The sequence below is a fragment of the Triturus cristatus genome, chromosome 3_1 (genome assembly GCF_964204655.1).
Source record: "Triturus cristatus chromosome 3_1, aTriCri1.1, whole genome shotgun sequence".
Taxonomy (NCBI): domain Eukaryota; kingdom Metazoa; phylum Chordata; class Amphibia; order Caudata; family Salamandridae; genus Triturus; species Triturus cristatus.
In genome coordinates, this window is record NC_140583.1 from 29,604,770 (window position 1) to 29,625,116 (window position 20,347).

The following is a 20,347-nucleotide window of genomic DNA, read 5'->3' on the forward strand; positions in this document are numbered from 1 at the left end:
TAGTGTTACGGAACCAGAAGTAGCCCTCTTAGCCTGGCCGAGAGTTATAGAGTGTGATAACTGAAGAGAGAATGGGATGAGGAGGTGGTCAGACCAGTCTACATGAATAGGGGTAGCGATAGTCAGCAAGCCTGCTTTAGAAATAACAAGGTCCAGGATTGAGCCCTTAGAGTGTGTTGTTTCTGTGCAGTGTTGGATAAGATCGATTGCAGAGAGGAAGGTGGCCAGCGCATTCGCATAGGTGTCTTGAGGCGAGCCCCAGTGGACATTGAAGTCACCCACGAAGATCTGATTGTCACTTTGCGAGTATTGGTCGCTGATGCAGTCCGTGAGTTCCTCCATAAACGAAGGGCTGCTACCAGGTGGGTGGTAGATAACATGGAATCTGAGAGGTGAGCGGTGGTGCAACTGAAGCTAAAGAGATAGGCATTCAAACGTGCGGAAGGAGCTGTTAGGAAAAGCCTTAAGTTGAAGGGAGTTTCTAAAGATGACTGCAACACCTCCCCCAACTTTGTCAATTCTGTCATTTCTAAGTATAGAATAGCCTGTGGGTACAAGGAGATCAAACATAGAGTGAGAGGTATCGTTGAACCAGGTCTCTGTGAGGAAGAGCATGTCAATATTGTGCAAGTTGATGGTATCGGAGATTTCAAGTTTGTGTTTTATTGCAGATCTGCAGTTGTGGAGCATACAGCGCAGCTCTGTTGCGACTGTTTTGGTGACGGGGGCACTTGGGCTATGAGGGGTGATAGGGATATTGTACTTATACGAGGGCGCTCGGGAGGGTTTAGGTGGATGAGTGGTTCTGACAGAGGAGATGGTCGGAATAGTGTAGATAGTAGGGTTACTTGGAGATGAAAGTGGAAGAAGGGTTCGAGGGCTTGTGTGAGTTTGTGATGTTTGCAGACGACAGGTTATGCTTGGCTATTATGGGGTGTGGGGGCGAGGTGCATCTCGTGGGAGGGTGAGTGTTTTCCAAAGGAATTGAGGTGTATGGAAAAGTAGAAATATTGGAGCTTAAAAGTGAAATGGTGGCTTCGAGTTGGGAGATGGAGGTGATTAGAGAGCCTAGCTTATTCTCCAGAGAGAGTAAGGCAGAGCACGGCATGTTGGGTGGCTCGATGGAAACAGGACAGGGTGCACTTGGCGGTGGAAGGCAGGGAAAGGTGGGGGAACGGGAGGGGGGGTGGGGTACAGGGTTCAGAGGTGGGGAAAGGTGGTGGTTGAGAGCGGGCGTTGGTGCATCAGAGGTGAAGGGAGAGTTGTCTTTGTTGGCATTGCAAGAAGGATAGGAATTAAGGACATCATTAGGGGGAGATAGGTGAGGAGCGAGGCGGTGGGGCGGAAGGAGAGGGGAGGAGTGTGTGGAGACATAGGAATGAAGGAGGTTTGGGAGGAAAAGAGGGGAGGGTGTTGGAGAGGTCCTGTCAGCTAGGTGAGGTGGCTGTGAGGGAGCGGGTATCTGGCAGAGTGAGGGGGTTGGGAGATAGGGAAGTTGAGGAAAGAAAAGTGGTTCTGCTAGGCCCGAGGGAGGGAAAGGGTTACCGAGGGGGGAAAGGGGGTAGCACAGCATTGCTGTAGGAGCGAGGTGAAGGAGAGAGATGCAATGGGTTTCTGGAGAAAAAGGGGTGCATAGCGAGGGGAGGATGGGGTAGGGAAGAGGAGAAGAGGAGGGAATAAGGGAAACGTAAGGAAAGTTAACTAGGGGAGAAGGTTGGAGGAGAGGTGGCCTAAAAAGGGGGGTGGCAGGTATGGATAGGGGAAGTGATGAAGGGGGGGCATACTGTGCCGGGGGAAGAATGGGAGAGGAGGGCACAGGGGAGGGGGAGGGAAGAGGGTCGACCTGAGCCTCACTGGCGCATGCACTGCTTGGTACCCGGGCCACCACCGGCACATGCATGACGATATCCTGAATCACACTTGAAGCATAGATGGTACCCTGGAGACCACCAGAAACCTACGCCAACGGGTTCCTGAGCGACTGCCGACCTCATGATACCGGGGCCAACCCCGACGCATGCACTGCTGTTGCCAAGACAATATGCATGTATGTATACATGTGAAAAGAACTTCGCCACTGCTGCCACATACACTGGAAGGACGAACATGGACCCAAAGCAATTCAGTGCGTGATGATTTTTTAATCCATAAGTGCACCACGTACCACCATTATGTATACATGTATGTATGTATGTACCACCATTATGTATACATGTATGTATGTATGCATGCGAAGCAACCCAAAAGGCAGCCCGGCTGCACATGGCCGCAGTGATCGGCCGAACACAGAGGAGCCTGGAGTGTGGACGGTGAATGCGTTATTATAAAGCAGGGTTGTCTGGAGAGGAGCGCCTTCAACTGCTCCCTAAAGTGAGGCAGCGTTGGGGGGGGGGGGGGGGCGTCCTGGTCCTGTTCTTCCAGATCCTGGGTATAGGATCGCGAGGGGCAGACCCACTCGCTCCCACAGTACCTTGTCGACCACCGACGCACGCACCGGTCGTTACCTATCTCCCCCCCCCCCCCCACAAGGCACGCACCTACCAGTACCCGAGACCTCCGAGGCACGCACGGAGGGTACCCGCACTCCCCCACACCCACAGTATCTTGGCGACCACCGAGGCATGCACCTACCAGTACCCGAGACCTCCGAGGCACGCACGGAGGGTACCCGCACTCCCCCACACCCACAGTACCTTGGCGACCACCGAGGCACGCACCTACCAGTACCCGAGACCTCCGAGGCACGCACCGTACCTGGGGCACCTGTATCACGAGCTGAGCGGTACCCGGTCAGTACATCGAGATAGGGGCAGTACCCTGATTTACCCAGAAGAACTTTAGACATCCCAATCAACTTCTGGCGGTATTTCTGGTGCTTGTGAAGAAGACTCAATGTACCACAGCAGCCCACAACTGCACCTCGAGAAACAGGGGGCCCAAACAACGCGCAACAATGTGACAGTCTTGGGGCAGGCGAGCCGAGAACGAGTCAAAGACGGGGTGACTCGAAGCAGTCAGGCTGGGGTACGGCGCTGAGGAGAAGGGTGTAATCCAAGAAGGACCCCCCGAGGCCACCACTTCTGGACAGTCTGGGCCTTACCTGACCCAGAGGCCGTGCTGGATGTTAGGTGCCCCCAGCTCTCTGCCTCCACCCCACAGAAGCACCCCTCGAGTCAGGAGGGAACTCACCGGAACGACAGCGTGCAGTAGACACATGCTCCGTTTTAAATCCCCCGACACGTGTCTGTCCTGAATCAGCGAGGGCGCTGCGGGGGCTGGGAAGCAGCCCCCCTCCCTCCCCCCAGTAGCTCTCTTTCTCTCTCGGGTCGACCCTCTCAGGGCACACTTCCCTCTCTCTCGGGGTCGGTGGTAGTTCGTGGGGCTCACCTCTCACAGGGTGCACTTCTCTCACTCGGAGGTAGATTGTGGGGCTCACCTCTCACAGGGTGCACTTCTCTCACTCGGAGGTAGATTGTGGGGCTCACCTCTCACAGGGTACACTTCTCTCACTCGGGGGTAGATTGTGGGGCTCACCTCTCACAGGGTGCACTTCTCTCACTCGGAGGTAGATTGTGGGGCTCACCTCTCACAGGGTGCACTTCTCTCACTCGGAGGTAGATTGTGGGGCTCACCTCTCACAGGGTACACTTCTCTCACTCGGGGGTAGATTGTGGGGCTCACCTCTCACAGGGTACACTTCTCTCACTCGGGGTAGATTGTGGGGCTCACCTCCCACAGGGTACACTTCTCTCACTCGGGGGTAGATTGTGGGGCTCACCTCCCACAGGGTGCACTTCTCTCACTCGGAGGTAGATTGTGGGGCTCACCTCTCACAGGGTGCACTTCTCTCACTCGGAGGTAGATTGTGGGGCTCAACTCTCACAGGGTACACTTCTCTCACTCGGGGGTAGATTGTAGGGCTCACCTCTCACAGGGTACACTTCTCTCACTCGGGGGTAGATTGTGGGGCTCACCTCTCACAGGGTGCACTTCTCTCACTCGGAGGTAGATTGTGGGGCTCACCTCTCACAGGGTACACTTCTCTCACTCGGGGGTAGATTGTGGGGCTCACCTCTCACAGGGTGCACTTCTCTCACTCGGAGGTAGATTGTGGGGCTCACCTCTCACAGGGTGCACTTCTCTCACTCGGAGGTAGATTGTGGGGCTCACCTCTCACAGGGTACACTTCTCTCACTCGGGGGTAGATTGTGGGGCTCACCTCTCACAGGGTACACTTCTCTCACTCGGGGGTAGATTGTGGGGCTCACCTCCCACAGGGTACACTTCTCTCACTCGGGGGTAGATTGTGGGGCTCACCTCCCACAGGGTGCACTTCTCTCACTCGGAGGTAGATTGTGGGGCTCACCTCTCACAGGGTGCACTTCTCTCACTCGGAGGTAGATTGTGGGGCTCACCTCTCACAGGGTACACTTCTCTCACTCGGGGGTAGATTGTGGGGCTCACCTCCCACAGGGTACACTTCTCTCACTCGGGGGTAGATTGTGGGGCTCACCTCTCACAGGGTACACTTCTCTCACTCGGGGGTAGATTGTGGGGCTCACCTCCCACAGGGTACACTTTTCTCACTCGGGGGTAGATTGTGGGGCTCACCTCCCACAGGGTACACTTCTCTCACTCGGAGGTAGATTGTGGGGCTCACCTCTCACAGGGTGCACTTCTCTCACTCGGAGGTAGATTGTGGGGCTCACCTCTCCCAGGGTACACTTCTCTCACTCGGGGGTAGATTGTGGGGCTCACCTCTCACAGGGTGCACTTCTCTCACTCGGGGGTAGATTGTGGGGCTCACCTCTCACAGGGTACACTTCTCTCACTCGGGGTAGATTGTGGGGCTCACCTCTCACAGGGTGCACTTCTCTCACTCGGGGGTAGATTGTGGGGCTCACCTCTCACAGGGAACACTTCTCTCACTCGGGGGTAGATTGTGGGGCTCACCTCTCACAGGTACACTTCTCTCACTCGGAGGTAGATTGTGGGGCTCACCTCTCACAGGTACACTTCTCTCACTCGGGTTGTAGAGTGTGGGGCTCGCCTCTCACAGGGTACACTGACTTCCCCCTCTTTCTCGGAGGTAGAGTGTGGGGCTCGCAGGATACACTTCTACCCTCTCGGTCAGGGGGCGGGGGGTACAGACTGCGCCTCTTTTCTTCCTTTGCCGGGGTTCGGGACTGCTGGTTGGGACCCCACATCTTTCTGGGGCACAGAGTTGAACGAGTCCGGATTGATTAGCCGCAATTGTCACGATGTTTTTTAATGGAATTCTATCATATAATTGTTACATGGAAAATGGCTATTGCGCAGGACTCTGTACAAGACGATACATTGTTATTCGCGTTTCCTTGTTCTTGGGACTTTTATGGCCTTTGGTCGAATAAAGTTTCTGTTTACTTGACTTGAATGAGTCCGGGCAGATACGGGTCGCGCTGGGGCCAGGTACCCCGAGTCACCGTCTCCTCCCCGCCCCTTCTCTCTCGGGGCTCGCTGGGGCTGGACACACCTGGGGGTAGTGTCAGGTACTGCTATGAAGGGTGCTTTGACACCCCCTCTCCCTCCCCCCGGCTGTCTCCCAGGGCTCGCTGGGGCTGGACACATCTGGGGGTAGTGTCAGGTACTGCTTGGTTGGTGCCCTGACCCCCCACCCCGGCTCTTTGTCAGGGCTCGCTGGGGCTGGACACATCTTAGGGTAGTGTCAGGTACTGCTATAGCGGGGACCTTGACACCCCTCCCTCCATCGGCTGTCTCAGGGCTCGCAGGGGCCGGACACATGTTGGGGTTGTCTTGGGGACTGCTATGGCGGGAACCTTGACACTCCCTCCTCCCTTGGCTGTCTCTCAGGGCTCGCTGGGGCTGGACACATCCTGAGGTAGTCTCAGGTACCACTATGGTGGGTACCCTGAGCCCCTCCCATTCTAGGGGGTCACTAGGGGCACACAGACCCCCAGACTGCCTCAGAGATTCCTATGTAGGGTCCCCTGACCGCACCCCACCGCTCTCTCTCTCTCCCAGGGCTCGCTAAGAACTCGCTGTAGGTGGCCGGGTACCCCGATTCTCTCGGGCACTTACTTGACTGTCTGATGATGTCTTCGACCAGTCTCCTTTCGGCTTCTAACCGCTGCCTCCTGCCTCGATGCTCCCTTCAAGCGCCTAGACTTCACTTCTAGTGCTCCTTGGGTAATCCCTGAGGTACTCGCGAGGACCTTGTGACGCCCACACTCCTGGCTCTTGCTCGGCTGCCTGTGCGTCCCTCCCAGTCCCTTATCTCTCTTTGTGTCCACAGAACTAGTTCAAGCTGGTCAAGTATAGGGAAACTTTCCAATTTAACTTGGAGGCTGACATCACACGCCAGGCCCCGCCCTCTTCAGCCCCCAGCCTCCTCCCCGTCGAGCTCCCAACAAAAGGTAGCTTTCCCAAAGTTTGCCAAAAGGACCCCTCCCCCGCCTCGCCTCCGGCAGAGACAAGCATCAATCCTCCTCAGCCTCCAGCAGTGAGCAGGCGTCTCACTGCGGAGCTGAGGCCCAGCAGGCGTCTCACTGCAGAGCGCTGAGGTCTAACAGGCGTCTCACTGCAGAGCTCTGAGGTCTAGCAGGCGTCTCACTGCAGAGCTCTGAGGTCTAACAGGCGTCTCACTGCAGAGCTCTGAGGTCTAGCAGGCGTCTCACTGCAGAGCTCTGAGGTCTAGCAGGCGTCTCTCTGCAGAGCTCTAAGGCCCAGCAGGCGTCTCACTGCAGAGCTCTGAGGTCTAGCAGGCGTCTCACTGCGGAGCTCTGAGGTCTAGCAGGCGTCTCACTGCGGAGATCTGAGGTCTAGCAGGCGTCTCACTGCAGAGCTCTAAGGCCCAGCCGGCGTCTCCCTGCAAAGCTCTGAGGTCTAGCAGGCGTCTCCCTGCAAAGCTCCGAGGTCTAGCAGGCGTCTCACTGCGGAGCTGAGGCCCAGCAGGCGTCTCCCTGCAAAGCTCCGAGGTCTAGCAGGCGTCTCACTGCAGAGCTGAGGCCCAGCAGGCGTCTCACTGCAAAGCTCTGAGGTCTAGCAGGCGTCTCTCTGCAGAGCTCTAAGGCCCAGCAGGCGTCTCCCTGCAAAGCTCTGAGGTCTAGCAGGCGTCTCACTGCGCAGCTCTGAGGTCTAGCAGGCATCTCACTGCGGAGCTCTGAGGTCTAGCAGGCATCTCACTGCAGAGCTCTGAGGTCGAGCAGGCGTCCCACTGCAAAGCTCTGAGGCCCAGCAGGCGTCTTACTGCAAAGCTCTGAGGTCTAGCAGGCGTCTCACTGCGGAGCTCTGAGGCCCAGCAGGCGTCTCACTGCAAAGCTCTGAGGTCTAGCAGGCGTCTCACTGCAGAGCTCTAAGGCCCAGCAGGCGTCTCCCTGCAAAGCTCTGAGGTCTAGCAGGCGTCTCACGGCAGCGCTCTAAGGCCCAGCAGGCGTCTCACTGCAGAGCTCTGAGGTCGAGCAGGCGTCTCACTGCGGAGCTCTGAGGTCTAGCAGGCGTCTCACTGCAGAGCTCTAAGGCCCAGCAGGCGTCTCCCTGCAAAGCTCTGAGGTCTAGCAGGCGTCTCACTGCGGAGCTCTGAGGCCCAGCAGGCGTCTCCCTGCAAAGCTCTGAGGTCTAGCAGGCGTCTCACTGCAGAGCTCTAAGGCCCAGCAGGCGTCTCCCTGCAAAGCTCTGAGGTCTAGCAGGCGTCTCACTGCAGAGCTCTAAGGCCCAGCAGGCGTCTCCCTGCAAAGCTCTGAGGTCTAGCAGGCGTCTCACTGCAGAGCTCTGAGGTCGAGCAGGCGTCTCTCTGCAGAGCTCTAAGGCCCAGCAGGCGTCTCACTGCAGAGCTCTGAGGTCTAGCAGGCGTCTCACTGCGGAGCTCTGAGGTCCAGCAGGCATCTCACTGCGGAGCTCTGAGGCCCAGCAGGCGTCTCACTGCAGAGCTGAGGCCCAGCAGGCGTCTCCCCTGCAAAGCTCTGAGGTCTAGCAGGCGTCTCTCTGCAGAGCTCTAAGGCCCAGCAGGCGTCTCACTGCAGAGCTCTGAGGTCGAGCAGGCGTCTCACTGCAAAGCTCTGAGGTCTAGCAGGCGTCTTACTGCAAAGCTCTGAGGCCCAGCAGGCGTCTCACTGCAGAGCTCTGAGGTCGAGCAGGCGTCTCACTGCGGAGCTCTGAGGTCCAGCAGGCATCTCACTGCGGAGCTCTGAGGCCCAGCAGGCGTCTCACTGCAGAGCTGAGGCCCAGCAGGCGTCTCCCCTGCAAAGCTCTGAGGTCTAGCAGGCGTCTCTCTGCAGAGCTCTAAGGCCCAGCAGGCGTCTCACTGCAGAGCTCTGAGGTCGAGCAGGCGTCTCACTGCAAAGCTCTGAGGTCTAGCAGGCGTCTTACTGCAAAGCTCTGAGGCCCAGCAGGCATCTCACTGCGGAGCTCTGAGACCCAGCAGGCGTCTCACTGCGGAACTCTGAGGCCCAGCAGGCGTCTCACTGCAGAGCTCTGAGGTCGAGCAGGCGTCTCACTGCGGAGCTCTGAGGTCTAGCAGGCGTCTCACTGCAAAGCTCTGAGGTCTAGCAGGCGTCTTACTGCAAAGCTCTGAGGCCCAGCAGGCGTCTCCCTGCAAAGCTCTGAGGTCTAGCAGGCGTCTCACTGCAGAGCTCTAAGGCCCAGCAGGCGTCTCACTGCAGAGCTCTTAGGTCGAGCAGGCGTCTCACTGCGGAGCTCTGAGGTCTAGCAGGTGTCTCACTGCGGAGCTCTGAGGTCTAGCATGCGTCCCACTGCAAAGCTCTGAGGTCTAGCAGGCGTCTTACTGCAAAGCTCTGAGGCCCAGCAGGCGTCTCACTGCAAAGCTATGAGGTCTAGCAGGCGTCCCACTGCAAAGCTCTGAGGCCCAGCAGGCGTCTTACTGCAAAGCTCTGAGGTCTAGCAGGCGTCTCACTGCGGAGCTCTGAGGCCCAGCAGGCGTCTCACTGCAAAGCTCTGAGGTCTAGCAGGCGTCTCACTGCAGAGCTCTAAGGCCCAGCAGGCGTCTCCCTGCAAAGCTCTGAGGTCTAGCAGGCGTCTCACGGCAGCGCTCTAAGGCCCAGCAGGCGTCTCACTGCAGAGCTCTGAGGTCGAGCAGGCGTCTCACTGCGGAGCTCTGAGGTCTAGCAGGCGTCTCACTGCGGAGCTCTGAGGTCTAGCAGGCGTCTCACTGCAGAGCTCTAAGGCCCAGCAGGCGTCTCCCTGCAAAGCTCTGAGGTCTAGCAGGCGTCTCACTGCGGAGCTCTGAGGCCCAGCAGGCGTCTCCCTGCAAAGCTCTGAGGTCTAGCAGGCGTCTCACTGCAGAGCTCTAAGGCCCAGCAGGCGTCTCCCTGCAAAGCTCTGAGGTCTAGCAGGCGTCTCACTGCAGAGCTCTGAGGTTGAGCAGGCGTCTCTCTGCAGAGCTCTAAGGCCCAGCAGGCGTCTCACTGCAGAGCTCTGAGGTCTAGCAGGCGTCTCACTGCAGAGCTCTAAGGCCCAGCAGGCGTCTCACTGCAGAGCTCTGAGGTCGAGCAGGCGTCTCACTGCGGAGCTCTGAGGTCCAGCAGGCATCTCACTGCGGAGCTCTGAGGCCCAGCAGGCGTCTCACTGCAGAGCTGAGGCCCAGCAGGCGTCTCCCCTGCAAAGCTCTGAGGTCTAGCAGGCGTCTCTCTGCAGAGCTCTAAGGCCCAGCAGGCGTCTCACTGCAGAGCTCTGAGGTCGAGCAGGCGTCTCACTGCAAAGCTCTGAGGTCTAGCAGGCGTCTTACTGCAAAGCTCTGAGGCCCAGCAGGCGTCTCAATGCAGAGCTCTGAGGTCGAGCAGGCGTCTCACTGCGGAGCTCTGAGGTCCAGCAGGCATCTCACTGCGGAGCTCTGAGGCCCAGCAGGCGTCTCACTGCAGAGCTGAGGCCCAGCAGGCGTCTCCCCTGCAAAGCTCTGAGGTCTAGCAGGCGTCTCTCTGCAGAGCTCTAAGGCCCAGCAGGCGTCTCACTGCAGAGCTCTGAGGTCGAGCAGGCGTCTCACTGCAAAGCTCTGAGGTCTAGCAGGCGTCTTACTGCAAAGCTCTGAGGCCCAGCAGGCATCTCACTGCGGAGCTCTGAGACCCAGCAGGCGTCTCACTGCGGAACTCTGAGGCCCAGCAGGCATCTCACTGCAGAGCTCTGAGGTCGAGCAGGCGTCTCACTGCGGAGCTCTGAGGTCTAGCAGGCATCTCACTGCAAAGCTCTGAGGTCTAGCAGGCGTCTTACTGCAAAGCTCTGAGGCCCAGCAGGCGTCTCCCTGCAAAGCTCTGAGGTCTAGCAGGCGTCTCACTGCAGAGCTCTAAGGCCCAGCAGGCGTCTCACTGCAGAGCTCTTAGGTCGAGCAGGCGTCTCACTGCGGAGCTCTGAGGTCTAGCAGGTGTCTCACTGCGGAGCTCTGAGGTCTAGCAGGCGTCCCACTGCAAAGCTCTGAGGTCTAGCAGGCGTCTTACTGCAAAGCTCTGAGGCCCAGCAGGCGTCTCACTGCAAAGCTATGAGGTCTAGCAGGCGTCTCACTGCAGAGCTCTGAGGCCCAGCAGGCGTCTCACTGCAGAGCTCTGAGGTCTAGCAGGCGTCTCACTGCGGAGCTCTGAGGCCCAGCAGGCATCTCACTGCAGAGCTCTGAGGTCGAGCAGGCGTCTTACTGCAAAGCTTTGAGGTCCAGCAGGCTTCTCACTTCACATCTCTCAGGCCAAGCAGACGTCTCACTGCATAGCTCTCAGGTCCAACAGGCGTCTCACTGCAAAACTCTGAGGCCCAGCAGGCATCTCACTACAAGCTCTCAGGCCCAGCAGGCGTCTCACTGCAGAGCTCTGAGGTCGAGCAGGTGTCTCACTGCAAAGCTCTGAGGTCCAGCAAGTGTCTCACTGCAAAGCTCTCAGGCCCAGCAGGCGTCTCACTGCAGAGCTCTCAGGTCCAACAAACGTCTCACTACAAAGCTCTGAGGTCCAGCAGGCGTCTCACTGCAAAGCTCTGAGGCCCAGCAGTCATCTCACTACAAAGCTCTCAGGTCCAGCAGGCGTCTCACTGCAGAGCTCTCAGGCCAGAGCGGGCAACCAATGCAAAGCTCTCAGGAACAGCAGGTATCTCACTGCAAAGCTCTGAGGTCCAGCAGGTATCTCACTGCAAAGAGCTCAGGTCCAGCAGGCGTCACACTGCAGAGCTCTGAGGCCCAGCAGGCGTTCCACTACAAAGCTCTCAGGTCCAGCAGGCGTCTCACTGCAAAGCTCTGAGGTCTAGCAGGCGTCTCACTGTGGTGCTCTGAGGCCCAGCAGGCGTCTCACTGCAGAGCTCTGAGGTCGAGCAGGCGTCTCACTGCAGAGATCTGAGGTCCAGCAGGCATCTCACTGCAGAGCTCTGAGGTCCAGGAGGCGTCTCACTGCAAAGCTCTGAGGCCCAGCAGGCATCTCACTACAAAGCTCTCAGGTCCAGCAGGTGTCTCACTGCAAAGCTCTCAGGTTCATCAGGCTTCTCACTTCAGATCTCTCAGGCCAGAGCAGACGACGCACTGCAGAGCTCTCAGGTCCAATAGGCGTCTCACTGCCGAGCTCTGAGGTCCAGCAAGCGTCTCACTGCAAGGCTCTGAGGCCCAGCAGGCATCTCACTGCAAAGCTCTCTGGTCCAACCGGCGTCTCACTGCAGAGCTCTCAGGCCAGAGTGGGCAATCAATGCAAAGCTCTCAGGAACAGAAGGTATCTCACTGCAAAGCTCTGAGGTCCAGCAGGCGTCTCACTGCAAAGAGCTCAGGTCCAGCAGGCTTCACACTGCAGACCTCTGAGGCCCAGCAGGCATTCCACTACAAAGCTCTCAGGCCCAGCAGGCGTCTCACTGCAAAGAGCTCAGGTCCAGTAGGCATCTCACTGCAGAGCTCTACAGAGATCTGGGGTCCAGCAGGCGTCTCACTGCAAAGCTCTGAGGCCCAGCAGGCGTCTCACTACAAAGCTCTCAGGTCCAGCTGGCGTCTCACTGCAAAGCTCTCAGGTCCAACAGGCGTCTCACTGCAGAGCTCTCAGGCCAGACCAGGCAATCAATGCAAAGCTCTCAGGAACAGCAGGCATCTCACTACAAATCTCTCCGGTCCAGCAGGCGTCTCACTGCAAAGAGTTCAGGTCCAGCAGGCGTCCCACTGCAGAGCACTGAGGCCCAGCAGGCATTCCACTACAAAGCTCTCAGGTCCAGCAGGCGTCTTACTGCAAAGAGCTCAGGTCCAGCAGGAGTCTCACTGCAGTGCTCTGAGGACCAACAGGCGTCTTGCTGGAAAGAGCTCAGGCCCCGCAGACGTCTCGCTGCAAATACCTCAGGTACAGCAGGTGTCTCACTGCAGAGCTCTGAGGTCCAGCAGGCATCTCACTGCAGAGCTCTGAGATCCGGCAGGCATCTCACTGCAATGCTCTTAGGCCCAGCAGGCATCTCACTGCAAAGCTCTGAGGCCTAGCAGGTGTCTCACTGCAAAGCTCTGAGGTCCAGCAGGTGTCTCACTGCAGAGCTCTGAGGTCCAGCAAGCGTCTCTGTACAAAGGTCTAAGGTCCAGCAGGCGTCTCAGTGCAAAGCTCTCAGGTCCAGCAGGCATCCCACTGCAAAGCTCTCAGGTCCAGCAGGCGTCTCTCTGCAAAGCTCTCAGGCCAGAGCATGCAATCACTGCAAAGGTCTCAGGCCAGAGCAGGCATTTCACTGCAGAGCTCTGAGGTCCAGCAGGAGTCTCATTGCAAAGCTCTGAGGCCCAGCAGGCATCTCACTGAAAGTTCTGAGGTCCAGCAGGTGTTTCACTGCGGAGCTCTGAGGTCCAGCAGGCATCTCACTGCAAAGCTCTCAGGTCCAGCAGGCGCCTCACTGCAAAGCTCTCAGGTTCCACAGGTGTCTCACTGCAGAGCTCTCAGGCCAGAGCAGGCAATCACTGAAAACCTCTCAGGAACAGCAGGCAACTAAGTGCAAAGCTCTGAGGTCCAGCAGGCACCTCACTGCGGAGCTCTCAGGTCCAGCAGGCATATATTTTCACAGCTCTCAGGCCAGAGCATGCAAACACTGCAAAGCTCTGAGGCCAGAGCAGACAATCACTTCAAAGGTATCAGGCCAGAGCAGGTATCTCACTGCAAAGCTCTCAGGTCCAGCAGGCATCTCAAAGCAGAGCTCTCAGGTCCAGCAGGCATCTCACTGCAAAGCTCTCAGGTTCAGCAGGCATCTCACTGCAGAGCACTGAAATCCAGCAGGCATCTCACTTCAAAGAGCTCAAGTCCAGCAGGCATCTCACTCCAAAGATCTCAGGTCCAGAATGCGTCCCACTGCAGAGCTCTGAGGTTCAGCAGACTTCTCCCTGCAATGAGCTCAGGTTCAACAGGCGTCACTGCAGAGGTCCGAGGAACAGAAGGCGTTTCACTGTAGAGCTCTGAGGTCGAGCAGGTGTCCCACTGCAAAGCTCTGAGGTCCAGCAGGTGAGGTCCAGCAGGTGTCTCACTGCAAAAGGCTCAGGTCCAGCAGGTGTCTCACTGCAGAGCTCTGAGGCCCAGCAGGTGTCTCACTGCAAAGCTCTGAGGTCCAGAAGGCATCTCACTGCAGAGCTCTGAGGCCCAGCAGGCGTCTCACTGCAAAGCTCTGAGGTCCAGGAGGTGTCTCACTGCAAAACACTGAGGTCCAGCAGGCTTCTCACTTCACATCTCTCAGGCCAAAGCAGACGTCTCACTACAAAGCTCTCAGGTCCAACAGGCATCTCACTGCAGAGCTGTGAGGTCCAGCAGGCGTCTCACTGCAAAGCTCTGAGGCCCAGCAGGCATCTCACTACAAAGCTCTCTGGCCCAGCAGGCGTCTCACTGCAGAGCTCTGAGGTCGAGCAGGTATCTCACTGCAAAGCTCTCAGGCCCAGCAGGCATTTCAAAGCAGAGCTCTGAGGTCCAGCAGGCATCTCACTGCAAAGCTCTCAGGTTCAGCAGGCATCTCACTGCAGAGCACTGAAATCCAGCAGGCATCTCACTTCAAAGAGCTCAAGTCCAGCAGGCATCTCACTCCAAAGATCTCAGGTCCAGAATGCGTCCCACTGCAGAGCTCTGAGGTTCAGCAGACTTCTCCCTGCAATGAGCTCAGGTTCAGCAGGCGTCACTGCAGAGGTCCGAGGAACAGAAGGCGTTTCACTGTAGAGCTCTGAGGTCGAGCAGGTGTCCCACTGCAAAGCTCTGAGGTCCAGCAGGTGAGGTCCAGCAGGTGTCTCACTGCAAAAGGCTCAGGTCCAGCAGGTGTCTCACTGCAGAGCTCTGAGGCCCAGCAGGTGTCTCACTGCAAAGCTCTGAGGTCCAGCAGGCATCTCACTGCAAAGCTCTGAGGTCCAGCAGGTGTCTCACTGCAAAACACTGAGGTCCAGCAGGCTTTTCACTTCACATCTCTCAGGCCAAAGCAGACGTCTCACTACAAAGCTCTCAGGTCCAACAGGCATCTCACTGCAGAGCTGTGAAGTCCAGCAGGCGTCTCACTGCAAAGCTCTGAGGCCCAGCAGGCGTCTCACTGCAGAGCTCTGAGGTCGAGCAGGCGTCTCACTGCGGAGCTCTGAGGTCTAGCAGGCGTCTCACTGCAGAGCTCTAAGGCCCAGCAGGCGTCTCCCTGCAAAGCTCTGAGGTCTAGCAGGCGTCTCACTGCGGAGCTCTGAGGCCCAGCAGGCGTCTCCCTGCAAAGCTCTGAGGTCTAGCAGGCGTCTCACTGCAGAGCTCTAAGGCCCAGCAGGCGTCTCCCTGCAAAGCTCTGAGGTCTAGCAGGCGTCTCACTGCAGAGCTCTAAGGCCCAGCAGGCGTCTCCCTGCAAAGCTCTGAGGTCTAGCAGGCGTCTCACTGCAGAGCTCTGAGGTCGAGCAGGCGTCTCTCTGCAGAGCTCTAAGGCCCAGCAGGCGTCTCACTGCAGAGCTCTGAGGTCTAGCAGGCGTCTCACTGCGGAGCTCTGAGGTCCAGCAGGCATCTCACTGCGGAGCTCTGAGGCCCAGCAGGCGTCTCACTGCAGAGCTGAGGCCCAGCAGGCGTCTCCCCTGCAAAGCTCTGAGGTCTAGCAGGCGTCTCTCTGCAGAGCTCTAAGGCCCAGCAGGCGTCTCACTGCAGAGCTCTGAGGTCGAGCAGGCGTCTCACTGCAAAGCTCTGAGGTCTAGCAGGCGTCTTACTGCAAAGCTCTGAGGCCCAGCAGGCGTCTCACTGCAGAGCTCTGAGGTCGAGCAGGCGTCTCACTGCGGAGCTCTGAGGTCCAGCAGGCATCTCACTGCGGAGCTCTGAGGCCCAGCAGGCGTCTCACTGCAGAGCTGAGGCCCAGCAGGCGTCTCCCCTGCAAAGCTCTGAGGTCTAGCAGGCGTCTCTCTGCAGAGCTCTAAGGCCCAGCAGGCGTCTCACTGCAGAGCTCTGAGGTCGAGCAGGCGTCTCACTGCAAAGCTCTGAGGTCTAGCAGGCGTCTTACTGCAAAGCTCTGAGGCCCAGCAGGCATCTCACTGCGGAGCTCTGAGACCCAGCAGGCGTCTCACTGCGGAACTCTGAGGCCCAGCAGGCGTCTCACTGCAGAGCTCTGAGGTCGAGCAGGCGTCTCACTGCGGAGCTCTGAGGTCTAGCAGGCGTCTCACTGCAAAGCTCTGAGGTCTAGCAGGCGTCTTACTGCAAAGCTCTGAGGCCCAGCAGGCGTCTCCCTGCAAAGCTCTGAGGTCTAGCAGGCGTCTCACTGCAGAGCTCTAAGGCCCAGCAGGCGTCTCACTGCAGAGCTCTTAGGTCGAGCAGGCGTCTCACTGCGGAGCTCTGAGGTCTAGCAGGTGTCTCACTGCGGAGCTCTGAGGTCTAGCATGCGTCCCACTGCAAAGCTCTGAGGTCTAGCAGGCGTCTTACTGCAAAGCTCTGAGGCCCAGCAGGCGTCTCACTGCAAAGCTATGAGGTCTAGCAGGCGTCCCACTGCAAAGCTCTGAGGCCCAGCAGGCGTCTTACTGCAAAGCTCTGAGGTCTAGCAGGCGTCTCACTGCGGAGCTCTGAGGCCCAGCAGGCGTCTCACTGCAAAGCTCTGAGGTCTAGCAGGCGTCTCACTGCAGAGCTCTAAGGCCCAGCAGGCGTCTCCCTGCAAAGCTCTGAGGTCTAGCAGGCGTCTCACGGCAGCGCTCTAAGGCCCAGCAGGCGTCTCACTGCAGAGCTCTGAGGTCGAGCAGGCGTCTCACTGCGGAGCTCTGAGGTCTAGCAGGCGTCTCACTGCGGAGCTCTGAGGTCTAGCAGGCGTCTCACTGCAGAGCTCTAAGGCCCAGCAGGCGTCTCCCTGCAAAGCTCTGAGGTCTAGCAGGCGTCTCACTGCGGAGCTCTGAGGCCCAGCAGGCGTCTCCCTGCAAAGCTCTGAGGTCTAGCAGGCGTCTCACTGCAGAGCTCTAAGGCCCAGCAGGCGTCTCCCTGCAAAGCTCTGAGGTCTAGCAGGCGTCTCACTGCAGAGCTCTGAGGTTGAGCAGGCGTCTCTCTGCAGAGCTCTAAGGCCCAGCAGGCGTCTCACTGCAGAGCTCTGAGGTCTAGCAGGCGTCTCACTGCAGAGCTCTAAGGCCCAGCAGGCGTCTCACTGCAGAGCTCTGAGGTCGAGCAGGCGTCTCACTGCGGAGCTCTGAGGTCCAGCAGGCATCTCACTGCGGAGCTCTGAGGCCCAGCAGGCGTCTCACTGCAGAGCTGAGGCCCAGCAGGCGTCTCCCCTGCAAAGCTCTGAGGTCTAGCAGGCGTCTCTCTGCAGAGCTCTAAGGCCCAGCAGGCGTCTCACTGCAGAGCTCTGAGGTCGAGCAGGCGTCTCACTGCAAAGCTCTGAGGTCTAGCAGGCGTCTTACTGCAAAGCTCTGAGGCCCAGCAGGCGTCTCAATGCAGAGCTCTGAGGTCGAGCAGGCGTCTCACTGCGGAGCTCTGAGGTCCAGCAGGCATCTCACTGCGGAGCTCTGAGGCCCAGCAGGCGTCTCACTGCAGAGCTGAGGCCCAGCAGGCGTCTCCCCTGCAAAGCTCTGAGGTCTAGCAGGCGTCTCTCTGCAGAGCTCTAAGGCCCAGCAGGCGTCTCACTGCAGAGCTCTGAGGTCGAGCAGGCGTCTCACTGCAAAGCTCTGAGGTCTAGCAGGCGTCTTACTGCAAAGCTCTGAGGCCCAGCAGGCATCTCACTGCGGAGCTCTGAGACCCAGCAGGCGTCTCACTGTGGAACTCTGAGGCCCAGCAGGCATCTCACTGCAGAGCTCTGAGGTCGAGCAGGCGTCTCACTGCGGAGCTCTGAGGTCTAGCAGGCGTCTCACTGCAAAGCTCTGAGGTCTAGCAGGCGTCTTACTGCAAAGCTCTGAGGCCCAGCAGGCGTCTCCCTGCAAAGCTCTGAGGTCTAGCAGGCGTCTCACTGCAGAGCTCTAAGGCCCAGCAGGCGTCTCACTGCAGAGCTCTTAGGTCGAGCAGGCGTCTCACTGCGGAGCTCTGAGGTCTAGCAGGTGTCTCACTGCGGAGCTCTGAGGTCTAGCAGGCGTCCCACTGCAAAGCTCTGAGGTCTAGCAGGCGTCTTACTGCAAAGCTCTGAGGCCCAGCAGGCGTCTCACTGCAAAGCTATGAGGTCTAGCAGGCGTCTCACTGCGGAGCTCTGAGGCCCAGCAGGCGTCTCACTGCAGAGCTCTGAGGTCTAGCAGGCGTCTCACTGCGGAGCTCTGAGGCCCAGCAGGCATCTCACTGCAGAGCTCTGAGGTCGAGCAGGCGTCTTACTGCAAAGCTTTGAGGTCCAGCAGGCTTCTCACTTCACATCTCTCAGGCCAAGCAGACGTCTCACTGCATAGCTCTCAGGTCCAACAGGCGTCTCACTGCAAAACTCTGAGGCCCAGCAGGCATCTCACTACAAGCTCTCAGGCCCAGCAGGCGTCTCACTGCAGAGCTCTGAGGTCGAGCAGGTGTCTCACTGCAAAGCTCTGAGGTCCAGCAAGTGTCTCACTGCAAAGCTCTCAGGCCCAGCAGGCGTCTCACTGCAGAGCTCTCAGGTCCAACAAACGTCTCACTACAAAGCTCTGAGGTCCAGCAGGCGTCTCACTGCAAAGCTCTGAGGCCCAGCAGTCATCTCACTACAAAGCTCTCAGGTCCAGCAGGCGTCTCACTGCAGAGCTCTCAGGCCAGAGCGGGCAACCAATGCAAAGCTCTCAGGAACAGCAGGTATCTCACTGCAAAGCTCTGAGGTCCAGCAGGTATCTCACTGCAAAGAGCTCAGGTCCAGCAGGCGTCACACTGCAGAGCTCTGAGGCCCAGCAGGCGTTCCACTACAAAGCTCTCAGGTCCAGCAGGCGTCTCACTGCAAAGCTCTGAGGTCTAGCAGGCGTCTCACTGTGGTGCTCTGAGGCCCAGCAGGCGTCTCACTGCAGAGCTCTGAGGTCGAGCAGGCGTCTCACTGCAGAGATCTGAGGTCCAGCAGGCATCTCACTGCAGAGCTCTGAGGTCCAGGAGGCGTCTCACTGCAAAGCTCTGAGGCCCAGCAGGCATCTCACTACAAAGCTCTCAGGTCCAGCAGGTGTCTCACTGCAAAGCTCTCAGGTTCATCAGGCTTCTCACTTCAGATCTCTCAGGCCAGAGCAGACGACGCACTGCAGAGCTCTCAGGTCCAATAGGCGTCTCACTGCCGAGCTCTGAGGTCCAGCAAGCGTCTCACTGCAAGGCTCTGAGGCCCAGCAGGCATCTCACTGCAAAGCTCTCTGGTCCAACCGGCGTCTCACTGCAGAGCTCTCAGGCCAGAGTGGGCAATCAATGCAAAGCTCTCAGGAACAGAAGGTATCTCACTGCAAAGCTCTGAGGTCCAGCAGGCGTCTCACTGCAAAGAGCTCAGGTCCAGCAGGCTTCACACTGCAGACCTCTGAGGCCCAGCAGGCATTCCACTACAAAGCTCTCAGGCCCAGCAGGCGTCTCACTGCAAAGAGCTCAGGTCCAGTAGGCATCTCACTGCAGAGCTCTACAGAGATCTGGGGTCCAGCAGGCGTCTCACTGCAAAGCTCTGAGGCCCAGCAGGCGTCTCACTACAAAGCTCTCAGGTCCAGCTGGCGTCTCACTGCAAAGCTCTCAGGTCCAACAGGCGTCTCACTGCAGAGCTCTCAGGCCAGACCAGGCAATCAATGCAAAGCTCTCAGGAACAGCAGGCATCTCACTACAAATCTCTCCGGTCCAGCAGGCGTCTCACTGCAAAGAGTTCAGGTCCAGCAGGCGTCCCACTGCAGAGCACTGAGGCCCAGCAGGCATTCCACTACAAAGCTCTCAGGTCCAGCAGGCGTCTTACTGCAAAGAGCTCAGGTCCAGCAGGAGTCTCACTGCAGTGCTCTGAGGACCAACAGGCGTCTTGCTGGAAAGAGCTCAGGCCCCGCAGACGTCTCGCTGCAAATACCTCAGGTACAGCAGGTGTCTCACTGCAGAGCTCTGAGGTCCAGCAGGCATCTCACTGCAGAGCTCTGAGATCCGGCAGGCATCTCACTGCAATGCTCTTAGGCCCAGCAGGCATCTCACTGCAAAGCTCTGAGGCCTAGCAGGTGTCTCACTGCAAAGCTCTGAGGTCCAGCAGGTGTCTCACTGCAGAGCTCTGAGGTCCAGCAAGCGTCTCTGTACAAAGGTCTAAGGTCCAGCAGGCGTCTCAGTGCAAAGCTCTCAGGTCCAGCAGGCATCCCACTGCAAAGCTCTCAGGTCCAGCAGGCGTCTCTCTGCAAAGCTCTCAGGCCAGAGCATGCAATCACTGCAAAGGTCTCAGGCCAGAGCAGGCATTTCACTGCAGAGCTCTGAGGTCCAGCAGGAGTCTCATTGCAAAGCTCTGAGGCCCAGCAGGCATCTCACTGAAAGTTCTGAGGTCCAGCAGGTGTTTCACTGCGGAGCTCTGAGGTCCAGCAGGCATCTCACTGCAAAGCTCTCAGGTCCAGCAGGCGCCTCACTGCAAAGCTCTCAGGTTCCACAGGTGTCTCACTGCAGAGCTCTCAGGCCAGAGCAGGCAATCACTGAAAACCTCTCAGGAACAGCAGGCAACTAAGTGCAAAGCTCTGAGGTCCAGCAGGCACCTCACTGCGGAGCTCTCAGGTCCAGCAGGCATATATTTTCACAGCTCTCAGGCCAGAGCATGCAAACACTGCAAAGCTCTGAGGCCAGAGCAGACAATCACTTCAAAGGTATCAGGCCAGAGCAGGTATCTCACTGCAAAGCTCTCAGGTCCAGCAGGCATCTCAAAGCAGAGCTCTCAGGTCCAGCAGGCATCTCACTGCAAAGCTCTCAGGTTCAGCAGGCATCTCACTGCAGAGCACTGAAATCCAGCAGGCATCTCACTTCAAAGAGCTCAAGTCCAGCAGGCATCTCACTCCAAAGATCTCAGGTCCAGAATGCGTCCCACTGCAGAGCTCTGAGGTTCAGCAGACTTCTCCCTG

General features: G+C 58.2%; 1 protein-coding gene across 1 annotated transcript in view; it reads right to left on the reverse strand.

Moving 5' to 3' along the window:
• The window catches only part of MDK (midkine), a 135,590-nt gene extending 129,263 nt beyond the window's left edge, over positions 1-6,327 (reverse strand). The window contains exon 1 of the mRNA XM_085646683.1: positions 6,082-6,327. The gene's annotated coding sequence lies outside the window, so the exon portion shown is untranslated. The remainder of the gene's footprint in view (positions 1-6,081) is intronic.
• Between the last annotated feature and the right edge of the window lie 14,020 nt (positions 6,328-20,347).